Source organism: Monodelphis domestica, chromosome 5 (genome assembly GCF_027887165.1).
Source record: "Monodelphis domestica isolate mMonDom1 chromosome 5, mMonDom1.pri, whole genome shotgun sequence".
NCBI lineage: Eukaryota > Metazoa > Chordata > Mammalia > Didelphimorphia > Didelphidae > Monodelphis > Monodelphis domestica.
In genome coordinates, this window is record NC_077231.1 from 281,333,965 (window position 1) to 281,355,710 (window position 21,746).

Genomic DNA, 21,746 nt, shown 5'->3' on the forward strand with positions numbered 1-21,746 from the left:
TATTAGTTAAAGGACCTTTTTTGTTGTATAAAAGAGCATTATTTTTATATAACTGTCCATATCTTTAGTCTAGTAAGATTTCTTCCATATGCTTGATAGATAAAAGTTATTCTACTCTCCATTATTGCTATAAATTTCATAATTTTTTCATATTTTTTTCTATTTCAATCACTGATCCATTTGGAATTCATTGTAAAATAATATGTCATTTTATGCCTATACTTTTCTTTCTAAATCATTGGTTCTGTTCCATCCATCTCTTTTTATCTAGTAACAGATCATTTTGATATTACCACTTTATAGCATAATTTAAGATCTCTTGCAGCTTCTGGATTTTTGAGCAGAAGAATAGCATACTTATGCATATATATACATATATATGGATGATTATTTTAACAATTTATTATTTTGATGTGAAAGACCAGTTACCAAGTAGAACTTGAGGCATGGTGACCAGTTAGGTGACTGTTACAGTATTTCAGATGAGAGCTAAGAAGGCAAATATGAGAGATATTGTGGGGTTAGAATCAGTAGGATATGGTCACTGATTGAATATGGGTATAAGCAGAGGAAAAGGTCTTTTAAGACTTTAAGGCTTTGAGTCCTGAGAGTTTTCTAGGAAGATGGAACCATCAAGAGAATTTGGCAAAAAAAGGGCTTTAAAAGACTGCCTGCACTTTGATCCAGCCATACCACTGCTGGGTTTGTACCCCATAAGGAAAAAGACTTGTACAAGAATATTCATAACTGCATTCTTTGTGGTGGCAAAAAATTGAAAAATGAGGGGATGCCCTTCAATTGGGGAATGACTGAACAAATTGTGGTATCTGTTAGTGATGGAATACTATTGTGCTCAAAGGAATAATGAACTGGAGGAATTCCATGGGAACTGGAATGACCTCTAAGAATTGATGCAAAGTGAGAGCAGCAGAACCAGGAGAACATTGTACACAGAGACTGATACACTGTGGCACAATCAAATGTAATGGACTTCTCTACTAGCAACAAAACAATGATCCAGGACAATTCTGAGGGACTTGTGAGATAGAACACTATCCACATCCAGAGAAAGAGCTGTAGGAACAGAAATGCAGAAGAAAAAAACTACTAGATCACATGGGTCAATGAGGATATAATTGGGGATAGAGACTAAACAATCACCCTGTTGCAAATATTAATAATATGGAAATAGGTCTTGATCAATGAGACACATAAAACCCAGTGGAATTGCACATTGACTGTGGGAGGAGGAGGAGAGAGAAAGAGCATGAATCATGTAACCATGGAAAAATATTCCAAATTAATTAAATATAATTTTTAAGGCCATAAAAAAGAGAATTTGGCAAGAAAAGTATGTTGTGGGTGGGGGTTTAGAGGGGAGAGGATTTAGCTAATATGGAATTTTAAGGTGCCATGGTGACATCCAAATGAAGGCATCTGCAAGGCAGATGGAGAATCAGGATTAGAACTGAAGAGATAAAGGCTGAGGATTAAGAACCTCAATGAATAACTTCAACTTTCTCAGCAAAGTAGGACTTGTTTGGAGAGAGGCAGAGAAGGCGATGAAGTTGTAGGCTTAAGGAAAGTATTAGAAATGGCCCCTGTGGGCATCACAATTACTGTGGAGCAGGAGTCCCCAAACTATGGCCTGCAGGTCACATGCGGTCCCCTGAGGCCATGTACCCAGCCCCCACCACACTTCCAGAAAGGGCATCTCTTTCATTGGTGGTCAGTGAGAGGAGCACTGGATGTGGAGGCACTGCAAAGCACAGCCTCGCTCCAGTACAGTACTTCTTCAGGTGACATAATCCTTTGTGTGGCGCCTTGTTCTGAGAGTAACTGAATGAGAAGGAGGCACCAGGCAAAGGATTATGTGGCTGCACAATGGAAGACGTCAGCATTGTGAGCAGTTATCTGGTGGAGGGGATTCCACACTGTGCATACTGCTGCCCGATATAGTGGTGGCAGTGATGGGCTTGTGCAAGGTGACAGGCCCATCACAGCCAGTCCTGCACCTCCGCTATCCCAGACAGCGGCATACAGATTTGTTCATAGTTTTGTTTTGTTTTTATGATCCAGCCCTCAATAGAACAAATGTGACTGAAATAAATTTGATTAAGATCATTAGTCAAGAAGATAACTTTTTACTCATTTTTTCCTATAAAGAAGAACATTCTTGCTTGATAGAGCCTTAATATATCTGTTTCACTACTTAATGTGGGTAGGTATGTATAGATATATAGATAGATATACAAGTTTAAAGTCATTCATTTTCCAGAAAAAAATCTTTGATTTTTTTCATGTGTAGACTTCATTGTACTTTTACTTAAAATATACATTGATATAAATGTTTTACTATTTTGAAAAATTAGCATAAATTAATTTTTCTCTCCATGGTGGCTGATTCCTAGACACTCTATTTAGCAGTATATTCAATAACTTTCTGTCATAGAATTTTTGGTATTGCTATGCATAGCAACCATTAAGGACAAGATCTAGCTGGGAGATGAATAGAGCTTTGCTTGAATGTATGAAGTGTTCTAAGAAAGGCCTTCATATCAAGAGGGTTCTTGAGCTCTTAATCTAATTGAAAACAACCTAAACCATAGGGGCCTTTAAGGATAATACTTTTCTTTTTCCCCCTTTTCTCCTCAATTCTAGTAATGTGGTAAGCTGGGGTTCTAAATTTCTTATTTCTTTTGTTGATATATTTTGTGTTTATATCCCATTAATTTCTATAATTACTCTTCCTATGTACTTAACCTTTACTTGCAACAATGGGAGTTTTTTAAATCAGCAAATCAACTAAACAGGGGACATCATGTGATACTCCCATTTTACCCCCCTTGTCTCAAGTGAAAGCAGACATACATTTTCTCACCTCTTCTCCATGTTCAAATTTGGTTATTATAATAGTTTTGCTTTCTTGTTATTTACATTGTGTATATTATTTTCCTGGTTTTGGTTTATTGTGTTCTCTATCAATTCATATTCAGTCTTCCCATATTGATCTAAATTCTCATTTGTCATTATCTTTTAGGGTAATATATTCTATTACCTTCCTCTACCACAATTTCTTTAGCCACTCACCATTTAATAAGACCCACTTTTGTTTTCAGTTCTTTAATATCATAAAAAGTGCTGCTGTGACTGTTTTGGTATATATTTAGGGCCTGTCTTTGTGAGTTTGACACTCTTGAGGAATATGTATGCAGTGGATTCTCTGAATCAAAAAATCATGGACATTTTAATCACTTTTTAAAGCATGCTTCCAACTGTTTTCCAGAATTATCAAGTCAATTTATAGATCTAAAAACAGTGTGTTAGAGTGTATCTCTCGCCAGCCCTTCTAAGATGGATTATTCCCATCTTTTTTGTCATCTTTGCCAATTTGCTGGGGGTAAGGTGAATCCTGAGTGGTTACATTTACATTTTTATTTTTATTGATTTGGAGCAATCTTTCATAAATTTGTTAATAGTTTGTATTTCTCTAGCCTCCTTTGGCAGCTCACTAAAATTAGAATGATACAGAGAGTAGCATGGATCCTGCACAAGGAAAGAATGCAATTTTGTGAAGCATTCCCTATTTTTCCCCATTTCCCAACCTTTCCAAGTGATCAATGGCAAATACTTTTTGTTGCTTTAAAAAATAATTTGTAGTTCTTCTCTTGAGTTTCATTTGTTCATAGCCTTTGATGTATTGTAAATATATTTCTTGATGTTTCACAAGAAGGCATTATTTTCCTTTGGATAACAGAAAACAAAGTACAAGTAGTTAGATTAAGCCAAATTTTACTGGAACAAATGTATAATTCTTTTTCTTCAATACTATGTTAGTGAATCATGCATGAATGGTATCAGGGAGTTGGATTCCTATTGGCCATTTTTGTCACAGTTTTAAATGTAACTAAACCGTGGTAACAAAAGGAAGTGAAAATTGGTGGACTCTATCCCTCTTTGTGTTTCTGGACTAAAAAAGAGGAACCTGCAGATTCAGTCCAGTTCTTTTCTTTCACTCATCTATCCCTGAAGAATGAAAGTCTTGTTAGTTATTCTCTGTTTCCATTTTTTTCCCCAAAAAATGCCACAGGGAAAGGAATAAATCAGAGTCAAAATTTTTCTTTGTTTTCATTATGTAGTGATTATATTGCTACCTTCCATATCCACTTCAACAAGAGCATTGGCATAGCCGACCAGACTTGGGGCATCCAAGGAGCGGAGGCCTTAACAGTGATGGTGTCTGTACCATTTGCCTCATTTTCCATTTGTATTGGTGTCCAAGACCCTGACAGGCTGCCACATACTGTCAAGATATTTTCATAGCTTTTTCTCTTCCCCTTACTTTAGAACAGATCTTTCTCCAATTTCTAATATAGGTGCACTAGAAAAATAACTCTGGGCTGTGACTTTTCCTTTGTTTCTTGGCCTCCCAAGTACTTTGGGTCTCTCACCTTCTGTTCTGAGAATCCATTCTGTCACTAACTCAGGATATGTCTGCTTGTGCTTGGCAGACCTGATGGAATAGGCAGTGGTCAGAAAGAGTCCAAACAGAGTTCATTTACATCTGGAAGGCATACTGCTGACTTTTTAAAATAGGGCAAAGGAATACTCAGGTAAAGTTTTGTCATTTCTTTTTATGCTTAGATATAATAATGATTCAATGGCCAGAGTTAAGAAATAATAATTTTTATCACTTTTCTTTTTCTGGTATTTTGATGAAGGATCTCCATTTAACCAATAAAGAAAACACAAGAGGCATAAAACTGAGAAACCTCAACACACTCTTAGCAGTGCTGAAAAGGAGAAATATGAGAAATAGACTAGCTAGAAAGGCATGCCACCATATGGAATCCATGCCAACATGTTTCCCCCAAGCACTTCCCACATTTTTCTTTGTCATGTCCCTTTGTCTAGATGTGCACACACACAAAAAGACAATTGTTACAAGGCTCTTTTAGTTGAGTGCTGGGTGGAAGGTAACAATGAGCACATACTGGACATCATATATATATGTTTATACTTTCTTTCTGATCAGATTCAAAAAATCTTGTCAGCGTTATTAGAACCAAAGAATAAAGTGAATAAGCAAGGCTTGACTCAGCAACATTTCCCATAAACACAAAAGGAGCTTCTGTCAGCCCATATCCCCAAAACCATGGATCAGCCTTTTTGTATCTCAATCGAGACAGAGCCAAACAGTAAATAGAGCTGCTCATGATTTATGCATGAAAATAGGTTATCCCATCTGGCCTCCCTAAGTCTCTTGACCCTTCCCTAACTCCTTCCCTGCTGCCAGCACATAATCCCCATTCTCTGGGGAGTCCGGTGCCTGTTTGCCAATTACTGTAGGCATCGCTACATTTCCCCCAGGAGCTTCTGCTGCCTTGTTAGGCTTAATTACTTGACCGATGAGAACCGGAGCCTCAGGTATCAGTCTCATCAGGGCTTCTAGGACTTTCTGGTTACCTGGAGCACGGCTCGTAGGCCTCTGTTGCCTCGCATCCTGAATGGAATGAACTTGAAGTCTGGTCGAGGGTGGCCTTCTCTATTACCATAACCCCGGCCTGAAAGAAACTGGGCGACACACCAAGGCCATGGGAACATGTACGAGCACTTGGAAATGGTGTCCTTAAATGTTTCGACAGCCAATTAGCAATATTCCTCACCTGTAAACTGTGGGGATTGGAACTAGATCTTAACATCTTAACCCATTTGGGTAGGCCTTTCTCAGAATAATGTCTTTAAATACAAAAATCCAAAATACTTAGCATTACAAAAGAAACCCGCTTCTTTGAAATCGGGTTTTCTAAGTAATTTGTAAGTTCCTGGATTCCAGCTTAAGAACCTTTCTAGACTAGCTGGTCCCGAAGTCTCTTTCAGCTCTGGCCTTGTGTGTTAGTCTGTGCTCTCCAGGCATTGCAGGGGTTGTTGGCCATCTAAGCCCTGAACCTAGTAACATCACCAAAACGTCCCCTCATGCAAAAACTTCACAAATCAGGGATGAAAAGGCTCCAGAAATCCTCAAGTTTTCTCAGAAGAGCCCTTTTTTTTAAGCACCTCATTCTTTAGTAAACAAAACAGTTCATGGCTAATGCTCAATTGATCAACACGACTGCTTTTTAGTACACAACTCAACCGTTCGAAAGTCCAAATGATGAAGTCACCGAACATTCATTTTACTTCCACTGTTATCAGGAAACTCTACCAATGCTGATCGGATCAGCAGCTTTTCTGTGCTCCAAGTGGCCTGGAACATGGATGGGTTAAGTCCTTTTGGGGGGAGGGGGAGGGAGTGTAACTCAAAAATGTGGGTTTCAAGACTGTGTATTGCCAAAACTGTAAAGGTTTTGGCTAAACTGTAAAGATAATTTGTAGTGTCTTGATTATATTAAAAATAAGTGCGAAAAGTTCCCAAATATGAAAATACCCAAGTCAGCTGGGTTTTATGGAGATTTTTAATTAATACAAATGAAGGAATTAAGGGAAGAGAGTGAGAGAGAGAAAGAGAAAATAGTAGAAAGGGGCCTAGGCCATTTGGCCTAGGCCTAAGCCTTAAGGGAGAGCGAGTCAGTCTTTATCACTCACCATAAGATTGTCTCAAGCAAGCTCCAAACCTCTGAACTCCATCTCCAACTGCGAACTCCAACTACCTCAATTTCGACCTCCCCTTCCTTTTAAAGAAATTTTCTCTTGTGTCACCTCCCTTAAATTTTCACATCTACCAATCACAGTAGACACTTTTCCCCAGGACTGTCCATTTTCAGTTCACACCACTCTTTAGTTCTCACCTTCTCTGCGTAGACTAAAACTTCACACCTCTTTTGTTAAGCTTGCCTTTTGTAAGTTGCTTGACCTTTTAGTGATTAATTTAACCTTTATAGATACTTAGCACCCTTTTGTATTAGATCTAAAAATAGACCACCTAGCTTGGGGTTTTTGCTTCACTCTAAGTATGAGTTGGGGACTTTTCATTGTTCAGTAAGGAATTTTACAACTTTATCTTCCCCTAAGGCACTGTCTGAGCAGGGTGGAGTAATTTTAAAGTTCTCAATACATTCCTGACCAAGTACCTCCATTGTTTAAAATGGGGAACAGCTTAACCAAATCTTCTGAGGTACAGTCTGCACAGTTTTAAGATTCATAGTAGGTATTTATGTCCAACAGATGTCAGAGGTGAGACCTGAACCCAGGCTGCTCTGATGTTGAGAACCACCGTCTTGCCACTGCATGCTGCTGCCTCTCAATACACTTAATTTTAGATGTGGAAAAATCCCTTATGAGGATGAGGCCGCCACCACACCACAGGCCGCAGTGCTGGAGCACTGCGCTTTGGGAGAAGCTCAGGAGGTGCCAGAAGGCCAGCAGAGGCTCCAGCCAGTGTGTGTCTGCAAAGACCCAGGCTGGCTGGGTAGATCTCTTTCCCTCTCAGGACATGATTTCCATGCATTCATTGAATGGTTACTGAGCGACCGACCAAGATGGCCAGAGCCTACCTCCAGAGGAGGACCTCAAGGAGGGTCTGCAGGTTCGGAAGGGAGAGAAATGTTGCAGGGGAGATGACACAGAGGCAAGGTGGGGGCACTGACCCCTGGGGGCCTCTCCTAGGAGGAAATGGCCGGCTAAACTCTGAAGGGCAGAGGGGAGGGGGCAGAGCATGCCAGGAATGAAGGGCAGGAGAATAAAGGTGCAAGATGGAAGGGCACGGCTAGGGAGCAGCCAGGGGAGACTGAGCCGGCCATGGAAGGAGCGGACTGTGGGATAAGGCTAGAAAGGGAGCCAGCCTGAGCAGGAAGGCAAAGGCCAGGCAGAGCAGAGGCTGTTTGTCCTGGGCACCATAGAGAGCTGGTGAAGCTTTGTGAGCGGGGGAGTGATGGGGTAGCAAACTGGAGCAATGATGGAGAATGAATTGGGGAGGAGAGAAACTGGAGGCAGGGAGGGTAGTAGTGGCAGTGGGAGTGGAGACTAGGGACTTTGTATGAGACGTGTTGATGAGGTAGGATCACCCAGGCTCAGCCACAGCCTAGATATATGGGGTGAGGGAGAGTGGGGGCGAAGGAGGCCCCTGGGTCATTGGAAGGATGTAGGCCGTGGCCTGGAGCTGTCTAGAGGCAGCTGGGGCCACTGTAGATAGAGCACTGGACCTAGAGTTAGGATGGCCAGTTTAAATCTTGCTTCAGACACTTCCTAGCGGCATGACTGGGCAAATTTTACCTTGGTTTCCTCATCTGTAAAATGAGGATCCTAATAATCCCTAACTTGCATGCTATTGTGAGGATCTAATGAGATCATATTAATAACGCACTGAACCCAGTGCCTAGCACATTGTAGGTGCCTTCCTTCCTGTCTTCCTCGCTTTCCTTCCAAAAAAGCAAAAGGAGGAAAAATAGGAGAAGGGGTATGTTTGGAGACTGACAAGGGATGAAAGAAGCCGAAGTATTAGATTAGACAGACCTCTCATTATCTGACCGTGGAGTTAAGGCTGAGAAGGAATCCAGTGTTATTAAAAAGCGACTTATTCTTCCAAGCAAGTGGGAGTCTACAAAATTGTTAGCTAACTGTTCTACATTTCAAGTTAACTTAGTGTTTGGAAGTGGTGACAAAGCATTTTAGCCTAAAAGAGGATGATTAATTTATCAGCTCTATCAAAGATGAAACTCACTCATGGTTATTTCTCCATTTAGGCCAAAGAGTTTCTAATAATAAAAATAATAAGCATTGATATAGTTTAAGTACATTACAGATGTCTCATTTTATCCTCCCAACAACCCCTAGAAGTAGGTATTATTGTCATCCCTATTTTAGATGAGGAAACAGAAGTAGACAGAGATGAAGGGCCTAGCCTAGCAGGGTCACACAGCTAGGAAGTGGAGGAGGCAGGTCTTTCTGACTCCGGGTCCAGCACTTTCTATTCAAGGTGTTGCCTAATTGCCTTGTTCTTCCTCTAATTTAAACTTATTAGCATTTATCGATGACTATTTGCTCCTGAGAAGACTGGAGGCTAAGGGGGTATGACATGAAGTCCTTTGTGTAGCTGAATGGCATGTCTTCCCCTGGAGAAGGATTCAACATTCCTGCTTGGTCCCAGGGGGCTGAACAGAGTGGGATGCCCCAAGGTATGCTTATGGGAATGTGTGTATGGGACAGGTGGAGGTTAGGTGAGATCATCTCAGAATTCTCCTCTCCAATTCACTCTAGAGCTCATCAACCTTCCACACTGGTCCTCTCCAGGTATTTTGTTCAGAGCATATCAGACAAGCCCTGGTAGTTGGTGGGGTTGAATTATAAGCCCTCCATCCTTAATCTAATAATGCTTGACCACACGTATTAGTGATCAATTGTGAAAGAGCCATTAATAATTCTGGCATTTTTTTTTACATATAGGGTTGACCTTTTTCCTTGTTCCTCTATTATTCTGCCTTTTCTCTCTCCCTCTCTCTCTTTTTTTAAAAAAGGCCCCAAATAACAAAAACAACCAGGTCTCTTAGATTGGTTTGTTTTTTCCATTTTTTGAAATCTTACCATTCCATCTTAGCCTCCTATTTGTCCCAAAGTTTACATCTTCCTATTTTTGGCCTCCACAGAATCTTGCATGGAGAAGAAGTTGAATGACTTGATGAATGGATGCCCCTTGACTCCTCCTTTTTGGTGATTCTCTTTGAGTCAGCTTGCCTAGTTTTGCCACTGATTAGCTGGGCAATTCATGAACCACCTTAGGCCTCAGTTTCCACATTTGTAAAATGAAAGGTTCAGAATGGATGATATTTAAGGACTCTTCCTTTGAAGGCCCTAAAATATATTATTCTAATTTACCCTGGCCCCACTCCTTGAACCTTCTTGCCCATTCTCGGTTGCCCACTCTTGCTTCCTGTGGTTGTCAAAAGAGCCATGTGTCACATGGCATTGGGAAGTACCCAGGCTAAGATCAAAGCTACTGAAAGTGGCTGCTACTGCTTCACTTTGATTGTTCTGCCAGGAAATATTACCCTCCTGAAGTCACATGTCTATTTACCTATAATGTGTTCTCTGTAGACAAAAAGGTGCCTTACATACATTGATGCAAATGTGAGTTTTAAAGATGCTAATTTTACGATGAGTCAGGAGCAATTTGTCAGGCCAGAGGGAAATAGGAGACAATTGGAAGGGCACCAGAGGGCTGAGCTAAATAATAGATGAAAGAAATGGAAAGAGAACCCAGGTGTCTGAAAGGAGAAAGCAAGGAGCTGGTTCAAGAACAGTGAGTGGCAGAGAGGGTATGGCAGATGTGTGCCTAGTGACATGGGGGCTCAAGTGAGCAACGAATGGAAAGGAAGAGACTCAGAAAAAGTGATGGTGTTGGGGGTGATGATGATGTTAGAATACTGTAGTGAGGGGAAATATCACAGTGACAGGAAGAAGAAAAGATGAATAATCCTTGCATGAATAAAATAGAGTAAAGTAAAAGAAGGTCAAGAATAAAGCAAGAATTCAGAAGGGGAAGAGTTACTGGGAAAGAAATCAGATCAGTGTGGGTGAGTTCAAAGGTCTGCAAAGAAGTTTGGCTGGGGCTTGGGGGGGGGGACTAGACCCCAACAGAAAAAGACAGCATCTTCAGAATGATGGGTTTGGGTTTACAAGCCTAATGCTTCACTTTCTCTGGGGTCCTAAACTGAGAGTTTGAGCAAGCTCCTGCCACAGTCTCAAAGTTGAAGTGAATAGACTTCTGCTGAGATATTGTATCAGAGAAAGAGGTAATGTACTTTTCCTTTAAAAAATTGATTGTAAAAATAGTAAATCATCAAATGATGACTTGATAAAATAACCAGTGAAAACAATAATCAATGAAATAATCAATGAAAACAATCACATAAATGAGGAAAGTAAAAAAATAAAATCATATATAACCCTTAACATCATACCGTACATTTTAATAAAATAGAACGAAATACATTATGCTCTTTTTCTCCCAGGGAGCTACTGGCATCATCCACATGAGTATTTCTTTTAACAATACAGTTCCATCCCATCCAGGCCTATCCATCCAGTGCAATTTTAATCTTTCAATACGAGGGTCTACCTGCTATACTGGGAACCCTCAGTTCATTCTCTTCAGATGATCTACTTAACAGTGGGACACAAGGCAATCCATTAGGCATCCCTCACTCTGATTACATTGATTAGCTCATCTTTTTTTTTTCTTCAGTCACATACTTCTTTTTTGAACCCTCCACACTGCCTTTCTTGTCTGATTTCTCATTCATAATGTGTTACAGAAGGCCCACGCCCACCAGGGGCCTCTCCAGTGTCTTTGGGGTCATCTTTAGCTCCAGTCCGTTGGAGTCCATAGTAGTCTGACTTGTAGCCAAATAATATCTCCAAATATTGGTATTTAAAAGCCAAACCTTTATTTCAAAAGGGTAGCTTAGAGAGCTTAAAAGAATTGGAACAGCTTCCCAAAGTCAGTCCATTCCATTGCTGTCTTCCATCTGTTCAATCCTGGTCCTAATTCAGTGACTTTTCAGTGTTTATCTAAGATCCATGAAGTGATGAATGAGATTTGCAGGTCTTCTATCCAACAGTCTGTCAGTCTGTATTCTTCATTGTTTTTTTTCCTATCTGGATAATTAGGCCTAACTCTTTTGAATGTTTGTGTAACTTTTATGTGAGGCTCTGCGGTATTCTGGGGTCTGAGTAATTAGTACAAGAGAGTCTTAAATTGGGAACATTTAGAGGACCTCTCCATCTATGGAGAATCCCTCGGTGATTTGAACTCTGTAACACATCTCCTTCATGACTGTAGTGGTGAAAGCTGTTGATGATCACACTTTTGTTTTGTACTATGCTTGATTTTAAGCTAACAACAAGAATCATCTAATAAAGCTAACACTATTATCACAGTTTTCAAAAAGGTAATGTGATTTTGGGTATACACATGGGGACACCTTCTTGGAGGATAGTCAGTAAAGCAGCCTGGAGACCATTGCATCAAATAGCTTTTTATAGTTTACAAACAAAAAGGGGAGGATCTAGTATTTCTTCTATCTTTCAGTGTAGATTGATTTTTAAAGATGCAAGCTATTGTGGAATATCATTCATGAAAACTTGTCCATTAGTCTCTCCTGGCCTTAAACCTTATGATCCTATGGTCCTAAAACCTTCATCAATTGTTCCCTCCATTTGTAGAGTTTTCTAATAAAAAATTATGTTTAGATGGGAAAGTAGGTATACATGTCAGAAATAATCAGCATTCTCTTTGTTTAGCCTTTTCCCCTATTTCATTTGCATCTTCTCCTCTTTAAAATACCTTGAGAGTATCATTCAATGACCTCAAAGTTGTATCACCTCCAACATGGGCCTCCTCTGTGTATATTTGGTCTCATCCAGCTGTTTTTTCCATTTTTTTTCTTCCTGTGCTATTTCCTGAAACAGCACATTTGGAATTGTGATGTTAGATTCTAAATGTGGTATTTCCATTATTCATTGTAAAAGAAAACATTTTTTATGAAAGCCTTTGTCAATATTTCCCCTTCTTCATCTGTTTATTGTGCTCCTTACAATTTCATCCCCAAAAGTCCTTGATATTAATTTCCTTAATAGGACCTGTCATCACACTTTCTTAAAACATATTTTCTCCTTACTGTTTACCCTGTATACTGCTCATAATATTTAATCATTCTTCATGAAATTTTGTTTTACCAAATTTATATTCTAAAACAATATTTTCTTTGGTTGTCAATTATAATCAGTGTAGATATCCATTCCTCCATTCATTTCCTTTTTAGTGGCATCAGTAACTTATTTAAATAGATCAAATTATAGTTGTTTTAATCATAGGCCATGTATTTTTCTTATTTTTAGTCTTTATTGTAGTTTAATATTAATTTTGATCTTTGTTCCACCATGTTCAAGTAGGTACAAACAGGTAATTCAGGAATGAATGACTCTCGTGAGTTATGAATCATTTTCTAATCAATTCCTCTGTTGTATGTAATATTGCTTGAGTCTCATAGTGACCAGCACTTCTTAAATAAATTAACAAAACACAGAAAGTACCTTGTTTAAAGCTACAGTAAAACAACTCTTACATCCTACTGACACAATATGAAATGGATATGTGAATGAGTACATGAACTCATAACATTTTAAAACAAACAAACAAAAAAACCTTAAAGGGTCGTCTGGATTAATACTTTAATTATTCATATGAGGAAACTGAGCCCTAGAGAGATGAAGTGAGTTGAAATTAGCCCCAGAGCTGAAACTGGGATTCAAGGCTTCTGTATCCCTATTCAGTTTCCTTTTCAGTTTTCCAGACTTAAATTACTCACCTTCTGTTCCAAGATTGAAGACTAAAAAATAAATTCCCTAATCCCTACAGTGGGCGCATTGGAAGTGCAACCAGAAGTAAACAGAAGTGGTTTTATAACATGTTCCGATCCTGCAATTCCTCTGAAAAATCTCTAGAGCCCAGCTGATTCATTCATCCCTATCCTTTCATCTTAGGTCAATTGCATCTAATTTTTTCTTTGACTACAGGCTATAAGAAGGAGTTAGAGGCCCCGGGTTTTGGAAGCGAAGGGCTTTGTGCCCTTGTGATACGGGAAAATCTTACAAAGAAGTGGACAAAAGATCTAATTCACATTTTATCTCATGTAGCTTAGTGTATTGATTTTTTGTTTGAAAACATTTCACTGCAATGCAGTTCAGTGAGAAAAAGCTTCTCACTGCATCATCTTGTTTTGATTGAGAAGCCTTTCACAATATTCCTTTTAGCTTTCAACTCCCCAATTATTTATATGCATTTCTCTGTATTCTCTTGAACTGAGAATGTGTTTAAACTTGAGGGAATGGCAACCCCCCAAATCATAAGTGGTAGCTATACCAAAGGAACCCTTGCAAACTTAGGGGCCCAGAAACTGAATCAGAACCCTAAATCCCAGCCTGAAACCAGAGTGCCTCAATGATACCCTTACATCAATAAGGGATCTTAGTAGATTACTATCAGAGACTTTGAAGACTCCATAAAATATACAATGTGCAGATGACCCACCAAATTTCAGGAGATACTCACTTGCAAAGTATAGTGAGGCAGCTTATTAAAAGTTAATTCTTCATGTGACTTCAATCTGATTTTGAAAAAGGCAAAAGTCATTGGAAAGTAAATGATAGTTAGAGCGAGAATGTAACTTCACCAACATTGCTGTTTTTGTGTAATTGGCCTTGAATTTGTTTATTCCACAAATCAAAAAACAAAAAACAAGGGTACCCTGTCTCAATATTCTGTTGAGGGACCCCAGATTTTCCAGATTTTAAATACAGTCACCCTAATTCAGCAAGTAAGGGCCCTCCTAGAGAAAGAAGAAATTCCTAAAAAATGGGAAAAAGCAAGATGCTAGATCTCTTAGGAAATTTCTGTCTGTATTTATAGGTTCTCCTTTGTTCATGTGGGGCTACCTCACATCATTGGATATTCTAATATTCCTTTGTGGGTGCTTTATCCCAGGTTTGCAGGGGTGAGGACTTAATAGAGCAGCTGGCCATCCTTTTTCCTGGAGAAATTAGTAAGATAAGAGTAGTTGGGAAGAACACAGCTATGTTAAAAGCCTGGCAAATAATCATCCAAATAGAATTCCAGTAAATGGTCTCCAAGAACACAGTTGAATTTGGAACCCCTAAATTGAAATTTCCAAAAAGATTCCAAAAAGATTTTAGGATCACAGAGCTTTAAGGAATCTTAGAGACCAGGTACTTTGGTTCTCTTATTTTACAGCAATTAAGTTGAGACCCAAGGTCACACAGCTTCCTTTTTGTTATTTGTGGAATAAAAAGAATGAGTAGATATAGATGATAGCCTCCCCCCCCCCATCCCATTTCTCCTCTTCTTCTCCCTCCCTTCCCCCAAGGTTAGAACAATTAAAAATTAGTTTAAAATGGAACATGAGAAATTTGGATTCAACATAAAGAAATCTTACCTGACATTAGGAGGCATCAGAATGGCTTGCCCTCCAGTTAAAATTAGTTTGGCAAACAATATCAATTCATATCTTCTGTTCTGAGTTTGTTGACATTTTAATCTCAATGCTTCATTTCAGCACCTTCAGTAATGAAATGAAAAAAATGTTGAATTACGAGGTAATGCTAGTTAAACATTTATAGAAGCCCAATCCTGTCATTTCTTGAAACTATGAAAATGGAATGTTTTTCTATGAAATCATTATAAATTTATAACAAATTTAATCTTGGGCGATGTACTGTTCTATGGACTGTGAATTATTGTCCTAAATTTCAGATGGCAGATGCTTTCCCTGAGTTGTAATGTCTAGTTGATTAGTTTCTATGATGCAGTATAAGAATATAGCTTCCCATTTGCATACAAGTTATTGCACTGATTATATAGCTTGACTCAAGAATTCCCAAAGTATGTTTTCTGAGCAAGAGTCCTGGCAAATAGTGAGGCACTTTGTTATTAAGAAAATCAGAATAATTTTGAATTTGCCCCATCAAAATCTGAGACATTGAGATATTTCTCTCCTACAGAGGGTAGCCTTTAAAAAAAAAAAATTTTAAAGGCAGGTGGGTGGCTCAGTGAATTGAGAGCCAGGCTTAGAGACAGACCAGGAGATCCTGGGTTCAAATTTGACCTCAGACATTTCCTAGCTATGTGACCCTGGGCAAGTCACTTAACCCCTATTGCCTAGCCCTTACTGCTCTTCTGCCCTTGAACCAATACACAGTATAGAGTCTGGTTTTAAAAAATATATTAAAGTACCTTTAAAGCATCTTTGGGTAAAATGGAAGTACTTAACCAGAAAGTTAGATCCAAAAGTATTTCCTTCAACAAAATATAGTATTGGGACTCAAAACGGGATTTTTATACTTCAATCCTTAGGCAGACTTAGGCAGGGGAAATTGCAGTCTGATAGTAGGTGGAGATGGGACCTCAAGTTCAAATCCAGCCTCAGAAACTTCCTATCTGTATGACCCTGAACAATTCATTTAACCCTCATGTTTGTTTTTAATGTATGACCCTGAACAATTCATTTAACCCTCGTGAAACTGCCTCAGTTTCCTCATCTGTGAAGTGGGCTGGAGAAGGAAATGGCAGACCACTCAAGAAAACCCCAAATGTGGCCATGGAGTCAGGCATGACTGAATAACAACAAAAACTTACTAATGTATATAGTTATATGGTGTCTCTTTTGATAGAATGTCAGCCCCTTAAGGGTAAAGAATGTGCATCCCCAGCATCTGGCACAGTGCCTGGCAGAAAGGTCTTAGTATTTGTTGACTGACACTGAGTTATCTCCTGGGAAAATGCAGATTTCCTGGAATATAAAACACTTGAAACCCCAACCTTTCTTCCCTTTGTGACAGTCACTTGGTCTTGTCACTTAACTTCATTGGGCCTCAGTTTCCCCAACTGTAAAAATGAAGAGCTTGTCATCTGAGGCCCATCCTAGCTCTAGATAAATGAGCCTATGGTTTTTCATTTTATCATATTGGTGATGAACCTGAAATCTTTTTCTTTGTTACTGAGCTGAGAACGAGAACCTGCAAAATGCAGCAAACAGTAGAGACAACGTGGGCTCCAAAGGAGAAGTTACTGAGTGAAGGAAGTAAAGGGAGAGGCTAGAAGTGGAAAGGGGGGATCTAGGAGTATTCCAACATCCTTTCCAGGGTCAGGGCAATGGGAGAGGCAGAGGGATGAAAGAGGGTACAGTCATTCCTGGAGAGGGAGCCAGGGCTAAGAGATGGAAGAGCCCAGGAGAAAGGAGAACCAAAACATCCCTGGGCAGAGCAGAGGGATTGGGCAGAGCTGGGTTGGGGGTTTGGCTATGGGGTCCCATAAAGGGGGGAGCAGGACAAATGGACAGGAGGGGTATAGATCAATGCACAGTTTTATCCTAAGGCCAGTGATTCATGATTTCAGGGACAAGGGAGTGACTGATGGGCGAGAAGCTCTCAGTTTCCAAGGACAGTTTCCCTCGCTGGCTGACAGAAGGCTGGGCAGGTATTAAGGAAATAATAGGCAGGGATCCCCATGGCTGGCAGAGGGAGCTGGGACCTGCCAGGTACAGGAGCTTCCCTCTGATTGTAGCCGCCTCCTTCCAAGTTCACACTGATCCATTACCAAAATTTCTTTTCATCTGGCCACTCATCCATTCTAGCCCAGACTTCTACATATTTTACATAGAATAAATGAGACTCTTTGCTAAAATCTGTGCATATATATATATATATATATACATGTTTCCCTTTCCATGGAACCCTGAAAATATTGAACTCTTCATGTGATAAAATAATACATTCATAATATTCATAAACAAAATAAGATAATATTAATAATCATTGAATGATAACATAAGATCATATTCATACATGCCTTGTAAATGTTTAGCACTGTATAAATGTAATCTGTGTCATCACACAGCATCATAGTTGTCTCTTTGAAAGTGTAGCATCTCCTTCAGACTCCTTATTCCAACTCCTGCAGATATGGTCTTCAGACTTCTCAGGTGAGGGTTCTAGGGGGACCCTGAAGATCTGAGGGTGATTTTCTAATCCTGTTTGTCACAAGTTCCCATTGTTGGGCTCTGTTGATTATCTGGTCAATAGCAATTAACTAACCAGATTTAACTAACTTTTAGTTAGGGGTACTTACTAAGGTAGTTTAGTAAGAACAAGTTTGTATAAAACATATCCCTTGAAAATCTGGACCCATTATCACCCAAAGACATACAGAGTCCTGGGGAAATGGGTTCAAGCTTAGAGAACACGTGTGGTAAAGGGGTAATGGAGTTTCTGGTTGGCTAGAAATCCTTTTTTCCCTCCCTATAGTCCTTATAAATTTCTCCCTAAAGGATGTACATCTGTTGGGCCCTGATGGTCAGATTCTTTGTAGAGGACCTCAAGTTCCATGTCTCTACCCTGAAAAGGGTATGTTCTCTTTAGCTCTCTCTCCCAGCTCCCACATGCACACATTGTTTATTATTGGTCCAGTGAGTGATGCTTCTTCTGGGCTCATGCCCACCTCATCTTTGTAGCCCTGTGGCACAGGTTCAAGGCCTTCTCCAAACATTCCTGATGCAGTTGCTGGGATTCTTTTGCTGAAAGGCTCTTCTCTGGTATGCAAAAGTCCTGGTGTGTGTCTAATTATTTCAGCCAGTCCCAATACCTTTCCATCATCTGATTTCATCTCAGTGACTGAAGCACTTTGGGCTTGCTAGTTTATACCTTTGATCGACTGATCATTTCAAGAGGGGTCTAGTCATTCTTCACACCTCATTTACACATGTGATTGATTCTGGAACTCAGAGAAGAGGAGGAAGACTAGAGCATCTTGTTTGGGGTGAAGGCTTCCTGTGAAAGTTAAGGATATTTCCCAAGTTAATAACAAATTATATCCTGGAGAAAGGAGTATCTGAACCCTCCCTTCTCTGCCTTGATGGAATAGAACTCTTTCCAGTTTGCCTATTATCTTGCTCCTGGTGGGTTAATTAGATAAGGGAAACATTTACTTAAAACAGCTGGTGAACAGAGCATCGGTATAATGGTTAAACCATACAGGGAATCAAAGCCAAAACATTAATTTTTGTTCAGAAGCCTTCATATGGCACATATATATGGCAAAGTATCCAGTGTCCAAGGACATTTTGTATGCCCAGCCCTTCTTTCCAGCCCCCCAAAATGGGCACCTCCTCCCTCTGCTCTCTAGAGGTAATGTGGGGGCTCACAGGCAGCTTGACGTTGCAGTTTGGGCACGTGGACTTGAAGACCTTCGCCAACACTGACCTAGCCCTCTGCAGCATTCCTTCTAGAAATTGATCACATCTCTCAGACAAATACAAAGAAGTGACTGAAGCTGAGCAGTTCTCTCTCTAATCCTGCTACTTTTCTGTTTTACATCATCCTTTGAGTGAGTAAGAAAGTTATCATCAAGTTACAAAGGACTTCAGAAGGTATCTTTAATGGGAATGTAGAAATGAAGTGAAAATAGCTAATAAAGTCAGTAAGTGATTTCAATAATTCAAACATTTATTTAATTTCTGCTTTGAGGTTTGTGCAAACTATTTTTTCAAAACCTTATTTTTTTTGGTTGGAGGGAAAGGTCTGAACCTGTGATTTCATTGATACAGGGAATTCACTTTAAGCAAATTCCCTCCTCAGATACTCTGAGATTTATATTTTTAAACAATACAATGATTGAAGACAGTTACAAAAGATTCATGACTAAAAATGCTATCTACCTTCAGAGAAAGAATTGATGGAGTCAGACTGCAGATCAAAACAGATTTTTTAAAATGTTTTTTGGGGGAGTCTATTTTCTTTCATAATAAGATTAATATGGAAATATATTTTGCATGATTATATGTGTATAAATTATATCAAATTGTTTGCCTTTTCAATAAAGGAAAAGAAGGAGAAAGGGAGAGAATTAATGTTTTTTAAAAAACAAAAGTTAAAATTTATTTTTACATGTAATTGGAAAAAATAAAATATTAAAAATTTATATTCTTAAAAATTGCTTGGAGGGAGGTTTTAAGTATTTACATAGATTTATAAAGCCAGTTTGTGTCAGAAGCAAGATCTGAATTCAATACTTCCTGACTCCAAGGCTCCCTATCCCTTACTCCATGTTGTCTCTCAACTATTGACTGTAATTGCTGGGGCAATTAGAAAGATTCAAGCAGATAAGGTCCTAGAGCTCATAAACTGGGATTCTAAAGTAGCAAACTCAAATAAAAAGATTAAATAATGAAGAGAAGGTAGTACTGTAATAGCCATCAGAACCTGAAAGCACCATTTGCCAAGGAAACACCTCCAGGCATTGTTTTACTACATCAGTGTTTCTCATAAATAAGATACTCATTGACATTCAAGCTCTAGTTACATCTACCCATCATTCAGTAGTCCCTGATTTTAAATAAATGAAGATTTGTATATAAGGGGGAAAAATGTGAAAATTGAATAAGGAGAAAAGCGATCTTCCTGTTACATAGATCTCCTTTAGGTCCTGAAGGAGAGATAGGCATTGGCTTCCTCATGGGAAGAAGAGAATAAAACTGCCTTGATCCCCATATTAACACAATCAACATATATTGATCTAGTGTTATTGTCCAGAGACTTCTGTGCAAAACTGGAATATTACTCTTTTCTTCTTTATATTGTAAGTGTTGTGCTTGTACAGAGCACAGCCAGTATTTTGTTAAATAGTTATCCTATGATTATAGTATTAGGAATCAATAATACTTTTAAGATTATTTTCCATTGGACAACATTCCCTTTTTATTTTCCTCATCTTTATGGAGTTTTTCTTCTCTTCTTCTTTCAATGGAATTCCAGACTTCTCTAGCCATCAAGCTAGCTTTCCACAATGCTCAGGATTCGTATTTCTTAACTTGTCCAGAATCACTTTTAATGGATCTGTATTGGTCTTTTTCCAAGATGGATTCTGAGAGCTGCAGTCTGACCTCTGGGTACCGTCATATTCTCTTGTTTACTACATCCCCTTCTAGAGAAACCAAAGGTCAAGTAAAAGTCAGTTACCAGGTGTAGGGAGGGGCCCCCTCTTGGGGCTACACAGAGCTGATTCACCAGAGTTGAGTCATAAAGGAAGAATCAGACCAGGATCTGGACGGTGTAGTGGACCTTCTGTCTCCTCTTAGACTCATCCAGGCCAGGGCTTCTGCCTTCTGGGCAGGGCTTAGATGCTTACCAAACACTCTATACTGGACAAGTGCCTTCAGCCTATATTCAGAGCATGGGCAGCCAGGAAGGCATTCTGTGCCTCATCCAAAGCAAAGAGTCTAAGCTAAGGGTGAGGCATCAGTCACCCAGGGGCCAGCCAATGGGCTGACCACAACTTCCCAAGTAGAGGGGTGGTCTAACCCAACAACGAGACTTTTTCAAACCCTGATACAACTTCAGAATCACTGTTGTAAGGGGCACAGAGGCCACAGAAAACTCTGACTAAATAAAACTTCTCCCTCTGCCTAGTCTGAGGCTCATACTTTATCTTCAAAACTCAAGCTTGGGAAAGTTATATATGATTAATAGCAACTGTGCTTGAAATATGAATATGATATGTGTTCAAGAAGAAATGATTTTGCCATTCTCATTTATCAAAGTATTAAATTATAAAAAATTCATATATTTATAGTATAAATGGGAATATATCCATAGAATGGCATACACAATTTATTTCCATATTTAATAATGGCAAGGTGGCCAAAATAATCTATGTCTCATTTTTCAAAAAGATAAGTATGGCCTTGGCAGTAGAACTATAATGAAATTTCTTTTACTTTCAGGAGAAAAATATGATTACTTAAAGAAAAATTATTTTTCTTGAAAGGTATTGAAATAAAAGTTCCTTGAGCTATGGACTTCCACTATGATCGCATAAACCACTAAAGAGAAACTCAGACGATGAATCGATGTGACTTGAATCCCAGGGATAAGCCAAAGACCTTGGCTAGAAGTGGCAAAAATAGAATATTCTGATAGTCTTCCTTTTCCGGATCATATTCTCATTCTGCACAAAATAAGAAGGGGGCAGAATTTCAGTAGCTTGTGGACAATTTTGATTGAAGAGGTCCCTTTCACATTTGAGGCAAGGAAGGGGTGATTTCCCCTGTAGGTGGCTGCCCTTAGAAATTTAGGTTAACCAGATTGGATCTGGGAACAGATGTTGAGCATTGAGAGATGCCAGCACCACCAGGGAAGATTTACTCCAACCTAGAGTCATTTTGAGAGGGCTGGCCTCAGCC

The 21,746-nt window shown here is 39.3% G+C and overlaps 1 protein-coding gene and 1 pseudogene across 2 annotated transcripts in view; both read left to right on the plus strand.

Annotated features, from left to right (window-relative positions):
* The window catches only part of ULK4 (unc-51 like kinase 4), a 678,848-nt gene that overhangs the window by 544,848 nt on the left and 112,254 nt on the right, over positions 1 to 21,746 (plus strand). The gene's annotated exons all lie outside the window — the stretch shown is intronic.
* On the plus strand, positions 3,494 to 3,591 carry LOC130454807 (U6 spliceosomal RNA; annotated as a pseudogene).